Source organism: Falco biarmicus, chromosome Z (genome assembly GCF_023638135.1).
Source record: "Falco biarmicus isolate bFalBia1 chromosome Z, bFalBia1.pri, whole genome shotgun sequence".
NCBI classification, from domain to species: Eukaryota; Metazoa; Chordata; class Aves; order Falconiformes; family Falconidae; genus Falco; species Falco biarmicus.
This window is the reverse complement of record NC_079311.1, coordinates 17,516,392-17,530,501: the sequence shown is the minus strand read 5'-3', so window position 1 is coordinate 17,530,501 and position 14,110 is coordinate 17,516,392. Positions and strand designations below refer to the sequence as shown.

Below are 14,110 nucleotides of genomic sequence, written 5' to 3'. Positions count from 1 at the left end.
TGATTTCTGGCAGGCCAAATGTTCTGCAGAAGCATCCTTCAATTAGGTTGCACAAGGGTCAACTGTTAGAATATTGCCAAATGAGGAGGAAAGAGCTGCTTCTGCCTTAGAAACTATCATGTTCACTCCACATATCAACTTTGTCTATCTTTGGGCTAAACAGAAACAGAAGACCTAGAAAACAGTCCATTTATTAAATTGAGAAGGTATATCTAAACTTCATCTAAGATTTGCTGTGACACCTTTATGCATGAATTAGTCCTAAACACCTTTCCCTCCCTCGTTCCTTGCAAGCCTTAATTTAATAAACACATAGTCCTCGCAGAAGCTGGAGAACCTGCTGTTTGAAACACTGCCAGACACAAGCAGGAGAAGAAGGAGAAAACAGTTCTTTCAGAGTTCATTTACAAAAATGGGGCAAGGGGAAATATGACAAAGGAAGAAGCTAATTTACAAATAGTGAGTCCAAGAATGAATTAGTAAAGAACAAATATATAATAATAGCTGTAAAAGCTTAGCCTTTGGGCAGGATCACCTTCAGAATGCCTCCTCCAGTTACATGTGTTTAAGCTTTACTGAAGTAGGAACATTAAACAGAAACCCAACAGAACAACTCAAGGTATAATTTATTCCTGAGATAACATAATACCTGAGAGAAAATTAACTATTTCTTTTACAAATGCTTTTTTTTTTTGCCAAGCATGATGTGTTACTTGAATGGCTCTTTATCTTCCTTTTGTGTCCCTATTGTTTTCTTCCTTTCACATCTTTTGTGGTCAAAATTTCTCAAGCTCTAAAGCAAATACTACATATAAGCCAGTACAGCTCATATTTGTCCTCAGCTTCCCCTGAACCCCAGAAACTTCAGGGCAGCAAGACACAACATAATGCTTGATATTACATGACCCACTTGGGGCATGGGTCAGCTGGGGAAGGTGCAGCTGATTTTCAGACAATGACAGCCCTAAACCCTGGACTGTATGTGTAAATATATATATTTATATGTATAAATATGTATATAGAAATATGTATAAAAGCTCAAGGAAAGGAGCACAAAAGTAATTGCTCCCCGCTCTTGCCACAGAATAATGCTAATGAGCTTGGAAAAGCAGGCAGGAGAAGACACAGTGGCTAAGGCAGAAAGGATTATCATGAAGATCTGCCTCTAAATGAATGAAAACTTGCCTTCTCTTACAAATATGAACTCTACTACACCTGACAGCTTTGACTTATCCAACCTACTGTGTAGAGGTAACTGGACTCTACGGAAATACACCAAGTATTTTTCCCACCAGGATTTTGTGAGTGTACATTTTCCCCAGCAATGATCTGCTCCTTCTGATGAAGGTTTTACAAAGAGTAACCCCCAACTTTTGTTTTATTTTTATTTTGTATTTGTTTAGGGATGGAATCCTCTTTTACTCTGTTACAGTTTGATATCAACAGAATATTCAGTGGGGTATGGGTATGCTTTCCAAATTTCTCAGAAAAGACATGCACACCTGGTTATGTGGGAGAAGCACTGGTCAATTAGTTCAGTTTCAGATTAGTACCTATGTAAAATGAGTTTGGAGGCTGAAGCTTAATAACAAATTTTCTGGAGCTGCTACGAAGTGCAGGTACCTTCATGTACCAAGTGAGGACCTTCAGGTACTTCCTTGCTTTTTGAAGGAATAACCATCTGGGCATATTCTGGAAGGCAAAAGTTGCAACCAAATCCAACTCCAAAATGAAACCTTACCATTTCAATGTTTAGTATTTCAATTATTATTTACATACTTTACTCGGACCACAAGAATACTAGAAGTCTAATGTAATCTCCTTCAGTAAAAGTTTAGTTATAATCTGTTCATCTCTGTGCAAGATACAGAGGAGAATGCAGAACACATTTTTCAAAGCTATTTAAATGAGTAATGTTTTACCATATTTTATTTGTCTCTTCAAACAAGTGATGCTAAGACAGACTAACACAGATCTGGATTTTTTTCTAATGCTGCTTGTTTTAATTACTTCAAACCATATTTTCTTCTCTATTTCTTTTCAACACTAACTACAGTAGTGGATTCCAGCCATTTTTAACAGTTGCATTAACGAAAGAGCATGCAACAGGCATGGCTCTGTAATGGGAAGAAGGTTGACCATTCATCATCAGCAACTTATTTTGTCCCATGCGCTCACTTCAGGTTCCCAAATAGAACAAAACACCCAAATCCCGCTGAAATCCAGTGGGAATAGGGCACCCACAAAATTACCTTGAAAGTCCTTTCTGTAATTACCATTTCTAGCAGTGAGAGGTGCTTGCTTTGCAAACTGGCCTCATCTGGGAGAAGAAAAAAAAAGAAAAGAAACAGACAAAAGGGAGAGATTGTCAATCAGAAGTAGTGCTGCACCATGATGTGTGCTAGACAAGTAATGTTGCGTCACAAATCACATGTGCACCATACCACACCTACTCAAAGTAAACCAGGCTACAAATTACTCAGACCCAGCAAAACACCCATTTATTGAACTGGCTTTGTGACAGCAAGCTCCTTTAATGGCTACTGGGTACACTAAGGACATACCATGCTTATATGACCACTATGAAGCAAAACTGTGGTTTGCATTGCGAACCTGCCAGCATGAGTAGGTTACTCAGCTATGTACTATTATGTCAGCTGTTTTACAGCATAACTGAACAGACCCGCTGTTGTATGATTTCAAATGAATATTTTCATTTTGTAATCCCTCAGTGTCAAGCTGTTAAGAAACATGACAAAAGAATGTCTCTGCTTTACTATGCTGTCAAGGACATCAATGTAATTATTGTCTTTGTAACCAGCAGTGAGAAAATCTAACACTACTCCAGTCCCACAGCAAACTTTAGTAGCATTAAAATGCTAACGTTGTTTTTCTTCTCACTGGTTGTTGCTGGGAAAATACCTTATTCTGTGTACACTACTTGGACAACGAAATTTAGCTTTGTGTATACTAAGAAGAGTACTCCTTAGAAACAGTGAAGCATGATAGACGCTTTTGCTTCAAGAAACAGTTTTTATATTGTGCCATTGAGAGAAACACATATCAAAAAGTTGAAAGATCTTGGCAGCTACACTTAACCCCCATGATAAAGACAGAATATGTATATACTAACAAGCACTAAGACAGTTCAGGTCCTTACATGACAAACTCTTTATGTACTACAGACAAAAATCAGTAGGGTTGGTTTTTTTCCTCTGTGGTGTCTGGAAAATTCCTGAGCATGCACGCAGCGCTGAGACAAATCCCTCAGTGGGAGGGAGGATTGTTTCCTTCAGCAGCAGTATTACTTCTGATGCTATTGCGTCTTTGTTTCCAAGAGGCTCAGCACCTACATCTCACCTTAATCTCAGCTGGAATTGTACTTATTCCATAAGGCTGATAATTGAGTATTTCTTGAATATTCAACCAGATGCAAAATGGCTTGCTTTTCACACATGGAAAAAACATACAGTTTCCCTGTCCTATTTATTTTTTAGATCCCAATCATCCTCACACAACTTTCATATTACCTCCAGTTTTAAAATAGGAACCTATGACATAATTAAAGCCTGAAGATAAATGTCCATATTTTGCACTCTCTGCCATTTTAGTGGCTTCCAGCCTTCATGTCTGTGAACAGGGGTAAGGTACTACCTGTTGGATTGCCTGTGCTGCCACAGGTAGTTTACGACAGTGGTAGAAGAGCTTTGCTTTGCTAATTCATGATCTACCAATTTAACCATCTTCTTGTGATATAAGCCAACAAGGAATGCAGTGCACAGCAGCTGTCAAAAGAAAAAAAATATCAAAAGATGAGGCTATGTCTAAAAAGGTTTGTAAATTACGTATCTCTTCTGACAAAACTGTAGTTACTCTTGCTAAAGTTTGGTATCCCTCTGACTATTCCTAGTCACTTCCTCCTCAGTTTTTGTTGAAATAACAGAAGATAAAATTTGATGAACATACTGTTCTTTGTGTTTCTGGGTAAAGGGTCGTGCAGAATTACATGATATGTGATACCTACCTTTTGCCCATCAACTGTGGAAAAGTCACATCAAGTATTTTGCAAAGACATTGTCCTATTTTTGAGACTCCAAGTGAGAATAAACATGCCTCATCTCTTGAAGAAGGCCAATGTGGAAGATCTGCGATTTCAGGTTCTGTTCCACTTCAGCTCTGTGTCATCACTTCTCGTTTTTCAAATGAACAACACTGGCGAAATCAGAGAATGACACAGACATAAATTAGGCATAACAAAACAACAAATTGGGTTCACAGTCTTGACTTTACCAGAACAATTAACAAAGTCAATTAAATTTCAAATTAGGATCTTTGTGATACATGCAAAACTACACCTATGTCTTCATCTGTGTTCAGAGATGCAGACAGGATTCCAAATCAGACACAAGGAAAGTATCAGACACAAGAGAGATCCCACGTTTTCCAATCCTGAAATTGCTTTGTAAAGTACTGCAAGCTTTAAGAAAAAAACCCTATATATTCCTAATTTGTCTTTTATTTACTTTAGATGCTTGAGTGACTCATCAGCTCCTGGTTTACCTCCGATGATCATTTCTCTAAGTCAAAGTTGTTTTGATAAGATTATGAAGCTCAGCCTGACTTCATTGGACCTGACAAGAAATGACAAAAGCCAGCCTAGATGAAGATGAGACAAAACTGATCTTAGTTTCTTGCATTTGCAGCTTCTTCATATACTAGATTAAGATGCAGAGTAAGATGATAAAACATAAGCAAAAAGATGGATACAGCAGCTGAAGTAACAAGACATTGCTTGTTCATTTCTTTCACTTTGTCTGCTCTACCCTACAAAAATAGGTGATTGTTATTTCATTTCTTCTTTAGATGTTAACCTACAAAAATGCTATTTATTTTTTTAGGATGGGACATAAATGGAATAGAATTTGGTTATGGGTATAGGGGATATTTTTAAGTGAGTTTTTTGGCATCTCCATAGATAAAATTTTGTCTTGAGAAACCTGTCCTGCAAGCTTTCACTGGGGAGGGGTTGCCCCATAGAGACATGCTGTCGTGGTTTAACCCCAGCCCCTGGCCAGCAACCCAGCACCATGCAGTCAGTTGCTCACTCCCCCTCACTCAGAGGGATGGGGGGGAGAGTCAGAAAAGAAATGTAAAAGTCAAGGGTCGAGATAAGAACAATTTAATAATTTAAACAAAATAAAGAGCTAAGAACAACAACAATAACAATAGCAATAATAATAACAACAATAATAATAACAAAATGGAAAGGTGGGTGAAAAGGGTAAAGCAAAAGCCGCACACCCAAGCAAAGCAGAGCAAGGAATCCATTCACCACTCCCACGGGCAGGCAGGTGTTCGGCCATCCCCAGGGAAGCCGGGCTCCGTCACGTGTAACGGTTACTTGGGAAGGCAAACGCCACAATGCCAGATGTCCCCCCCTTCCTTCTTCTTCCCCCAGTTTATATACTCAGCATGGCGTCATATGGTATGGAATATCCCTTTGGCTAGTTTGGGTCACCTGCTCTGGCTGTGTCCCCTCCCAGTTTCCCGTGTTCCCTCCCAGTTTCCTGTGTCCCCGTCCCCCCCCCCCCCCCGCATCATCCCCCCCCCCCCCCGCCGCCCCCCCCCCCTCGCTGGCAGGGCCCAAGGAACTGAAAAGTCCTTGATTTAGTATAAACTTCACCCAGCACCAACTCAAACCATCAGTGTGCTGTCAGCATTGTTCTCACATCAGAACCAAAACACAGCACTGTACTAGCTACTAAGAAGAAAATTAACCCTATCCCAGCTGAAACAGGACGCATGCTTTTTCAGAGCCTATGGTCAACCTGAGAGAGATGTATGATAGATTAGTCTTGCAGGTGAATGTGTTATAAATTTTAATAACACTGAAATGAAGAATAAAAACCCCACTGGAAGTAAGGAACCTTTTTTTTAACAATAAGATCAAACAGAAGAGTTTACCAAGAGAAGAGATGGATTTCTCATTACTCTGAAGTCTTTAAACAAAGTTGGATGTCTCCCTCAAAAGTGATGTTTGTAGTTTAAATAAAAAGTATTTGACTTGAAGGGAAAGTAAGTGGTTGGAAAAGTGGAAAGCCTACACTTTACAGGATGTCCGACCAGGTCAGCTTAACAGTCAGTTCTGGCCTTTGCATCAAGAGCATATATAGTAGCCTTACATATACTAAGATCATCAGTGAAATACAAGCCTCTTGGTTAATTCATGAGCTGAGATGGAGCAGTGCTCCAACTGACCAACACTAGAAGTCTTAGGAAGAACAAAATGAGCCAAGCTCTGAATTTTGGCTAGGACAGTAAGTTAAATAATTCCTGTTTGGGTTTTAAATACTGGCATCCCCTCAAGAGGCAACCCTGATGGTTTATATCTCACCTAATCAATTAAGCATTAATCATTTAAGTCTCATGTCAGTGCCTCCATTTGATCAGATCTGGTCACCACTGGGGATAGGGAGATAGGATTCCATAGAGAAGATGTTTTCTCAACTATGACTTGTTGTAACATGAAAGATGGAGAGGTACAGAGTTAAGTGTGTCCTCTCAGTACTTTCTTTCCATCAAGGTAAGTGGCAGGCAGCCACATTTTGGTTCAACACAGGAAAACGTCTTTTTTCCAGAGTTGTTAAGTCTGTGAATTGCTCCTGCTTTGGGGTCTCAGCAAAGGGAAAGGAAAGGACATTTTCTCTTATGGGATCAAATTATATAGAAATGCTGATAACAAAAGCTTTTAGCAGCATTACATTATTTGTTAATTTGTAACTAAGGAAGATGCCACTTAGAAAATGGAAATTTCTTCAAGAAATGCTTCCTTTCAGTGTCTGCTCAGCACTAACCTGAAGAAAACCCCACAGTACCAGAAACCAGACAAAAGACAAATTACAAGGTTGCTGAGCGGCTTGTTTTTCCAGATGGCCAACCCACAGCTACAGTTCACAGGCACATAAAGTCTAACTCATACAGTGAAAGCAAGCCCTATAATGTCACCAACTCAATTTAGTATTAAAAAAACCAATACAAAATGTGTTCCTCAAATTATTTCAAAGTTTGAAAAGTGCTCTTTGAAAAGTGGTCTAATGCCATACCTTTTCCTCCCATAGAAAATACAGACCAGAAGACACAGTTTACTCATTCAGAAAAAATAGGTTAAATTATATATGGGATATATTTTTCAAAGGAAGGCTGTGCTAGCTCTTCTGTGTGCTGAGCCTGTGTGAAGGTTTACTGACATGCTTGTCCTTGAGTTACATTTTGTTGAACAAATGGACATGGATTACGGTTTCCAGAGCATACAGTTTTTGGTAGATGCAGACAATGAGGATGTAATTTCAGCTGGGAAACCTCCAATTGTATCATAGTTTTCTGTAGTACAGCATGAATGGACACACTGTAGAATTCGGCTTGCTGCTGCTTTTTGTTTGTATACCACCTCTGGAAACTGTACAACCATGTGGCAAGAGACAGATGCGGCCCCAGAGAAATTACATTTTGAATGCATGGAGCCACTGAGGTTGTGAAAAAGGCATATGATGTTATCAAAGAAGTCCAGAAACCAGCCACACAGAAACATTCAGGAAGTAACCACAGGCCTCAAGTCTAAAAAAAAGGCAAAATCAAGTTCTAAGAGTTTTCAGAAGTTATCATGTAAGATGAAATACGAGGTTGGTTTAGCCCAGCATCCTGTCTCCAACAGAGACTAGTACCATTTCCTCGGAAGGTGCGAGGCCCTCATATTAAGTTCTGTGACCCATTCAGATCTCTAACTGATAGAGATTAGACAGATCTGAAGCACGGCATTCACATCTCTTCCAAAATTTGCATCAGCCTTAAATATTGCCATGTTAGAGAATTTAATTATCCTACAGATGTCCAGTTCTACACTGAACCCATGAATGTCAGAAAACTTCACAAAATTGTCTGAGCACAGCTGGCATTAACCTCAAAGCAGTGCTTGCACTTCAGGTCAAATTTTGTTGTCAGACACACAGATGAAGGGCTTACACTTTAGGGTTTGAGATACTTGCAGGTATCTCAGCAGGCTTTTTCCCAGTTGTACTCTGTAGGGTTTTCTTTCATCTGAATCCAAATCCTACAGTTTTCATAATGATGTTTTACATCATTTTCAGTGTAAAATAAGATAAAATTATTCCCCCATATTTCAGTCCTGTAGGCCAACTGACAGAAGAACGTGGCCATATTTTTTCTGGAACAGCTATTTTTACACTGCTGGAGACAAACTGCATGCTCTTGTGTTTTTTTAGAAGTATTTTACAAGCAAATGCCTAGAACTACATTTGATAGACCACTACGTCCAAGCTTTGTAAGACACTAGAAGAATAGGTTAAGAAGTGTAAGATACATTAAGAATGACAAGAACTGCTGAAAATAAACAGAAATTTTCCTTTGTTAAAAAGAAATTTCATTTAGCACTAAAGAAAGAGAAGAAGTAAATAGCTGCACAACAAACATCAGACTCAATCATACACACCACTTACAGCCACTAACTGCTGCACCTTTTGATAATTATGAAGTCAGCACAGATTTTCCCTTAAACCAGAACCAAAATACTTTACAGGTCTTCACACAGGGTATAGTTTAATGTAGTCAATGCCAACAACAGCAGGAATTACATCCATCAAGGTTGGCCTTCCCTTTCTAGCCCCTTCCCTCAATCTACTCCTTTCAAAACCCATCACTCAATTCTAGTGTACCCTGGGGGCTGCAAACTAGACCCTGCCTGAAAAGGAGGGAGCTCCAAGGTCCTCAGCACAGAAAAGTGCCTGAGGAGGATGCACACCCCATCCTGGCTCCAGCCGTGACAGCTTGCCTCTCCCCACCTACAGCTCCCACTTACTCCACACTCCTCTCCTGACACATCACAATGTCATGCCTCAGACCCTATGGTGAATCCTAAGTGTTGATATAGGCTGGTGCAGACAAAGGCATTTGTACTTCCCCTTGCCTCAGCACACATCCTAATGATAAACACTAGGTTTTAGTCTCCAAGGCCTTTGAACCAAGAAGCTCATCAAACTGTACGTTTTACTGGTTTTTCAAAGAGAAAGAAAATCCTGACAAGCAGGTAATTTATGCAGGCCCCATCCAAGTATAGCTTTTTTTGTGGCAGCTGTGATGCTAGTTGTGATGATGTTCAGTTTTTTAGAGTGAAAACATGAGTGCCAAATATTTGCTGACATTGAGGTGCTTGGTTTGTCACTGAGTTTAATGCTATCAAAATTCTTGCTTTGGTTGGCAGTCTGAACCAGCAATGAGCTTTTAATAGCAGCATCTCTCCTTAATAGACTAGCTAATTACACAGCTGTGCCAAGTGCAGCAACAAGCACACACCTTGACAGCAGTTGCATTATACGCTTCTTCAGCACTCTACCACAATCACGTTTTTCTAACTTTTTCCCCCAATTATGCTTCTTTCCTCTGTCACATATCCCCTAAGGAATTCATTTATTTATCCTGTCACAGCTCTGGGTGTTCAGCAAAAGGACTGTCTGCCACAACGAATATGCTTAACTGCTATTGCCCTAACACCCAGTTTAGATTTTGCTTCAGTAGCAATGTGACAAAATGGAATTTTTTGCATAGCAGCCTTGTGGCTTACATACCAGTCCAGTGTGGGCCTTGTCATGTTAAGAGTGACATGTGACAAGCATGTGCATACCAGTCCAGTGTGGGCCTTGTCATGTTAAGAGTGCATGTGACAAGCAGCCAGCGCTAGAGGGGAAGACAGCCCTCCCGTTGAGTCACGATGTTCAGAGAGGATCACCTTGCTTTCTCAACTCCTTCTCAGAGTGGAGTCTAGGTGCGGCTAGATCCAATCCTAGTCTCGGACCTGGTCAACAGTTTTAAGTCTGAAGGATTAAATATACACCTACTCATTGGAGTTAATTTGCCTGTCGGGGCCCAGGTTTAGGACTTTGAGAGTCAATGTTTGCCTGTCACAGTCCAGTTAAGGACTTTCACTGAAACAGTTTCACAAAGTTGAAAAAATAGATGATTTGTTAAGGTAACAGATATAACAAATTTGGAATTGCCATTGGAAAATACAGTTCTTGCAAAAATTGAGCTCAAGTTAGCAGTACAACACTTCTGTTAGCAATATTTTCCCGGGTAATATCTGACACAGTCAGAGGAGCAAATCTTACTAAAGAGGCATCCCTGCTTGGGGGGGAAAGAGGCCCAGGCCCATTGACCTGTCCCGTAGATAGAGTTTTCATCCCCGAAGGAAAAAAAACCAACTCTAAAATTCCAGATTTTATACTTGTGGCGAGGTGGGATTAAATCAACTATTTTGTGCTGATTGGCCCTTACACAAGGTACTGACTCCAGAAGGTCAGTTGGGCCCGATGATTCAGTGTGGAACAGGGAGGATTCGGTACAGGCAGATTTATAGCACAGATTTACAGTTACAGATGTGAGGGAGTCTTCCCGGCCTTCATTGAAGCAATACCAGGCTGCGAGGCCCCCGCCTTGCCCTGGGTGACACCCAGTCGGCTTGCTTATTAAACTGTACCCGTTATCTGGTTTGTGAGAAAGGCATGCTGCTCAGGTCAAACTCCCAGCTCCACTTGGACCTGACTAGTCGTTCATTGCTAGGTCAGGTTGGGGGTGGGGTGAGGGGGGCAGGGAGCACACCACCACAGCCCTGGTTTGTTTTTTTTTTCTCCCCATCAAAACCTAATTACCTTATAGTGAATAAAAGGTAATAGCTTAAGAACATTTCTGCAGTGTGCTACGAACAGCCTTAAAAAGGTTTTTTTAAAGTGAAATGATGCAAGTAGAAACTGCTTCTGTGGTTGATTTATGAATTATCTTCACAACAATAAAACTGTGTATCAATACTAATAGTAATAAGCAATAGAAATACAAGTCTATATTACTTGCAGTGGTATTGTTGTGAAGTAATACAATGGTAACATAAGTAATGACAAGCAATAGAATTGTAACTCAGTATTATTTGCAGTGATATCATTGTGTAGTAAGCTATAAGTTTTTCAGAGATGTGTTGCCTAAGCAATATACTTTATAGCCTCTTTTTCCTTAGCCCTGTACGAATCCTTACAGTAACCAGGAGAAGGCACTCCTTTTATCAGTGGCAGCTGAAATGAATTCTGAACTGAGGAGAGTTTCAGGGACAGGCAGGAAACAACAAAAGCAAGAGCTGGATCCACCTCCATCCTTGGAGGGCCTTGATCTCTTACTGGGTAAAGCCCCGGGCAACCTATCTGGCCACATGGCAAAGCCTTCTCTGGGCAGGGGGTTGGAGTGGAGACCTCCCATGGTCCTTGCCAGCCCGCTTGTCCAGTGGTCCTATGACCACAAAGGGAAGAAATGTCATGCCTCACAGTTTAACCCACACGTTCCCCTTCCCACAGGGTAACACACTCTAATGCTGGCGTTAATAGGTGATCAGTGTGCCTTGTCAAACGGCAAATTTATAAAAAGGACAAGTAGCAAAGGGAAATAACAATTTGAGTGTGAATCTTTCTATTTGCATTGGGTTGTGTGACTTCTGTGTGTTGAACAAGAGGAATTAGAGCTCTGAAAAATATGTCTTTCACATGTTACGAGACAGATGTATTTGTTAGGATACAAATACTAATTTCACTAATGCCTGTAACTCACAGTGACTCTCTTGCTGTGAAGTGATAACCCAGTGTGATAAGCAAGGAACAGGACTACATGTTTTCATACATTCATGTTCATGTGGAATAACCTGATCTTCCTTTGCTCACTCACCTGTGATACAGTATACTGCTTTTTATTGCAAGCCTTCATTTCCATTATTTCATTGATGCTCTTTACAAAATTATTGCTTTTTTGTTTTCTTGTATATTGTCTATCCATAAAAATCACTATTCTAATTCAGCAAATTGGTCATATTAGTTATTTCAGAGTAAATAAGGAAAATATCATCCTTCTAAATCCTATTGGCTTTATTGAGAGAAGACCTCAAGTAGGACTAACTAATAAGTGTATTTGAGAGATTGATTTCTGACATCATAGGACACAATGATTGAACAGGCATCACAGGGTCATGGTCAGAAATAACAGAGGGGTCTCTGAACAGAGCTGGTTGCTGCATCTCTCATAGAGAGTGATTTTGTGGTAAATATTTTTAAAATTTTGTGGTAAAGTTAAATATTACTGCTTCCTTATACCCTGTCCATGAATCCTGCTCTATGGCCTGATATCCATACTGCCAGCTTGTGAAAAGGTGATGAGATGGTGGAATGTAGCTTGTACATCCTTCTCCATCTGCTGTTCCTCCCCCAGCTCCATTTCTGAGGGAGGTTTGGGGACCAGGTACTCTCAGAAAGTGCCCTCTTGAATGCAGGTGTAAGCTAGGGACAACCACAAGCTGCTATCTGAAACGTTTTACAAGCAAGCATTAAAACCAGTTTTAAAATTTCTATGCCTGGCCTAATTTCCAGCTTCCCTGTCTATCTTCAGATATGGCAGCTGAAACTTAATGTTTCGTCTTATGATCAGAGACCTGTGCCACAAAACACAGAAACCTCAGTTTGCCTCTGGGGAGAGATTAGAGTAGTAGGCAGCTGTTTTCCTCTCTCTGATAGCCCAGACAAAGGGCCATAAAGTTCACTAGGGAGCTTTGCAAAAGCGTTTGGCATGGCTTGTCATGCAAACCTGATGCCAGACAGTGTAAGCCAGAGCACCATGTGGGTTGCAGTGACAGGGTGAACAATGGGTAGCAGCTCTTCCACGGGTAATTGGATTTCCCTTCTGTAACTCAAGAACATATTAATAAGAAAACCCAGGAATTTCAGAGGCCTTCTTTCCATCATAGTCATCTTTCGTAAAAAGGCTGCTTGTGGGCTGATGCCTCTGTTTAAGGATTACGTTGGATCCAAACAGAGGAGCAGGGCTGCTGAGGGACAAGGGGATGTGGCAGCAAGTAAGGTTCCTGTGGGAGCCAGAGTGCCCTTTTCCCCACCTGGCTTTTTACATGCATCCCCACCTCGCTCCCCAGGGATCCTCCATTCCTCCCACATCCTCAACACTTTGCAACATGCACGTGCTCCTGCTTTCCATGCCTAATGCTAGTGAAAGTGAAGTACCCAGGAACAAGATTTTCTTTTGCACTGAGACCCAAAAGACCTCTTTAATGGTCCTGAGTGCATAATATGATATGTATGGTAAGTAGCTAAGAAACATCAACTATGTATGTCAATACAAAATTAATTAGATCTGTAGTCCCTCATGTTTTGTGTGGAAGACTTGTACTCACCTGTGTACTCACCTGAGAAATGTTTTAACATGTTATGCTGTAACTCCCTCTGGTGATCAAGACTTGTATCAGACCTGAAAGTCAACTTAATAGCCTTCTGAGCAGGTTTTTTTTCTACAGAATGAACCTAAGGTGATCTTTAAAACTGCCCATTTTCATAAGTTACTCAGTAACAGCCCACTATGCAAAGAATAATTAATTAATGTTTAATTAATAATTAAATTAATTAATATTTAATTAATAATTAACTAAATGCAATCATTAAATAGTAAGTAATGTCATGTGAGATCAGATGCTAGATTCCATTGTGGCAGAAGAGCATAAAGGTTTTGCTGGAAGACAACACGCGAAGCAGGCTGCAATTCCTAATCCTTTCATTACTGCAGAGTGCACAGACATTCTTCAAACTACGATGCAGCACCTGGGCTAGGTGCATTGCCAAGTATCTAACGTCTCTTTGGCAGCCTCTGCTTGCAGGATCATTCAGTCCGTGAGAAATAACAATGGTTACGTTTTGCGGCTGAGTGCTTGATCGAGGCAGACAGGAGGGTTCCCAGAGCCAGGGAGACCAGAGGAGAAGAGCCAGCACCAGGAGCTGGCAGCTATAGCAAATCATGCTGACATGGCTTGGGCCTTGCCAGGAGCAACCGCGCAGATAGAGCAGGCCCTGGGGAGCGTGCTGGCAGGGCAGGCAAACAGGGGTGGCAGCAGCAGCCAGTGCGTGGCATGGTCGCTGGCGTGGGAGGACCCTGCACCCTGCCTGCAGGCCCACAGCCCAGGGATGTGCTCTAGGTCTCTGCCAATATGGCGGGCACTTGCCTCTGAGTC

General features: G+C 40.9%; 1 long non-coding RNA gene across 4 annotated transcripts; it reads right to left on the bottom strand.

Annotated features, from left to right (window-relative positions):
• Positions 1-1,387: 1,387 nt before the first annotated feature.
• Positions 1,388-5,352, bottom strand: LOC130142845 (uncharacterized). Of its 4 annotated transcripts, none has more exons than XR_008819545.1 (4): positions 4,025-5,352; positions 3,655-3,785; positions 2,253-2,320; positions 1,388-1,692 (listed from the first exon to the last, which is right to left on the bottom strand). It is a non-coding gene; the product is annotated as an uncharacterized LOC130142845 (long non-coding RNA). The 4 variants fall into 4 exon arrangements; XR_008819546.1 differs by having other exon boundaries at positions 1,388-2,320; positions 4,025-4,212; positions 4,524-5,352; XR_008819547.1 differs by having other exon boundaries at positions 1,388-2,320; positions 4,025-4,212; positions 4,561-5,352.
• Positions 5,353-14,110: the final 8,758 nt, after the last annotated feature.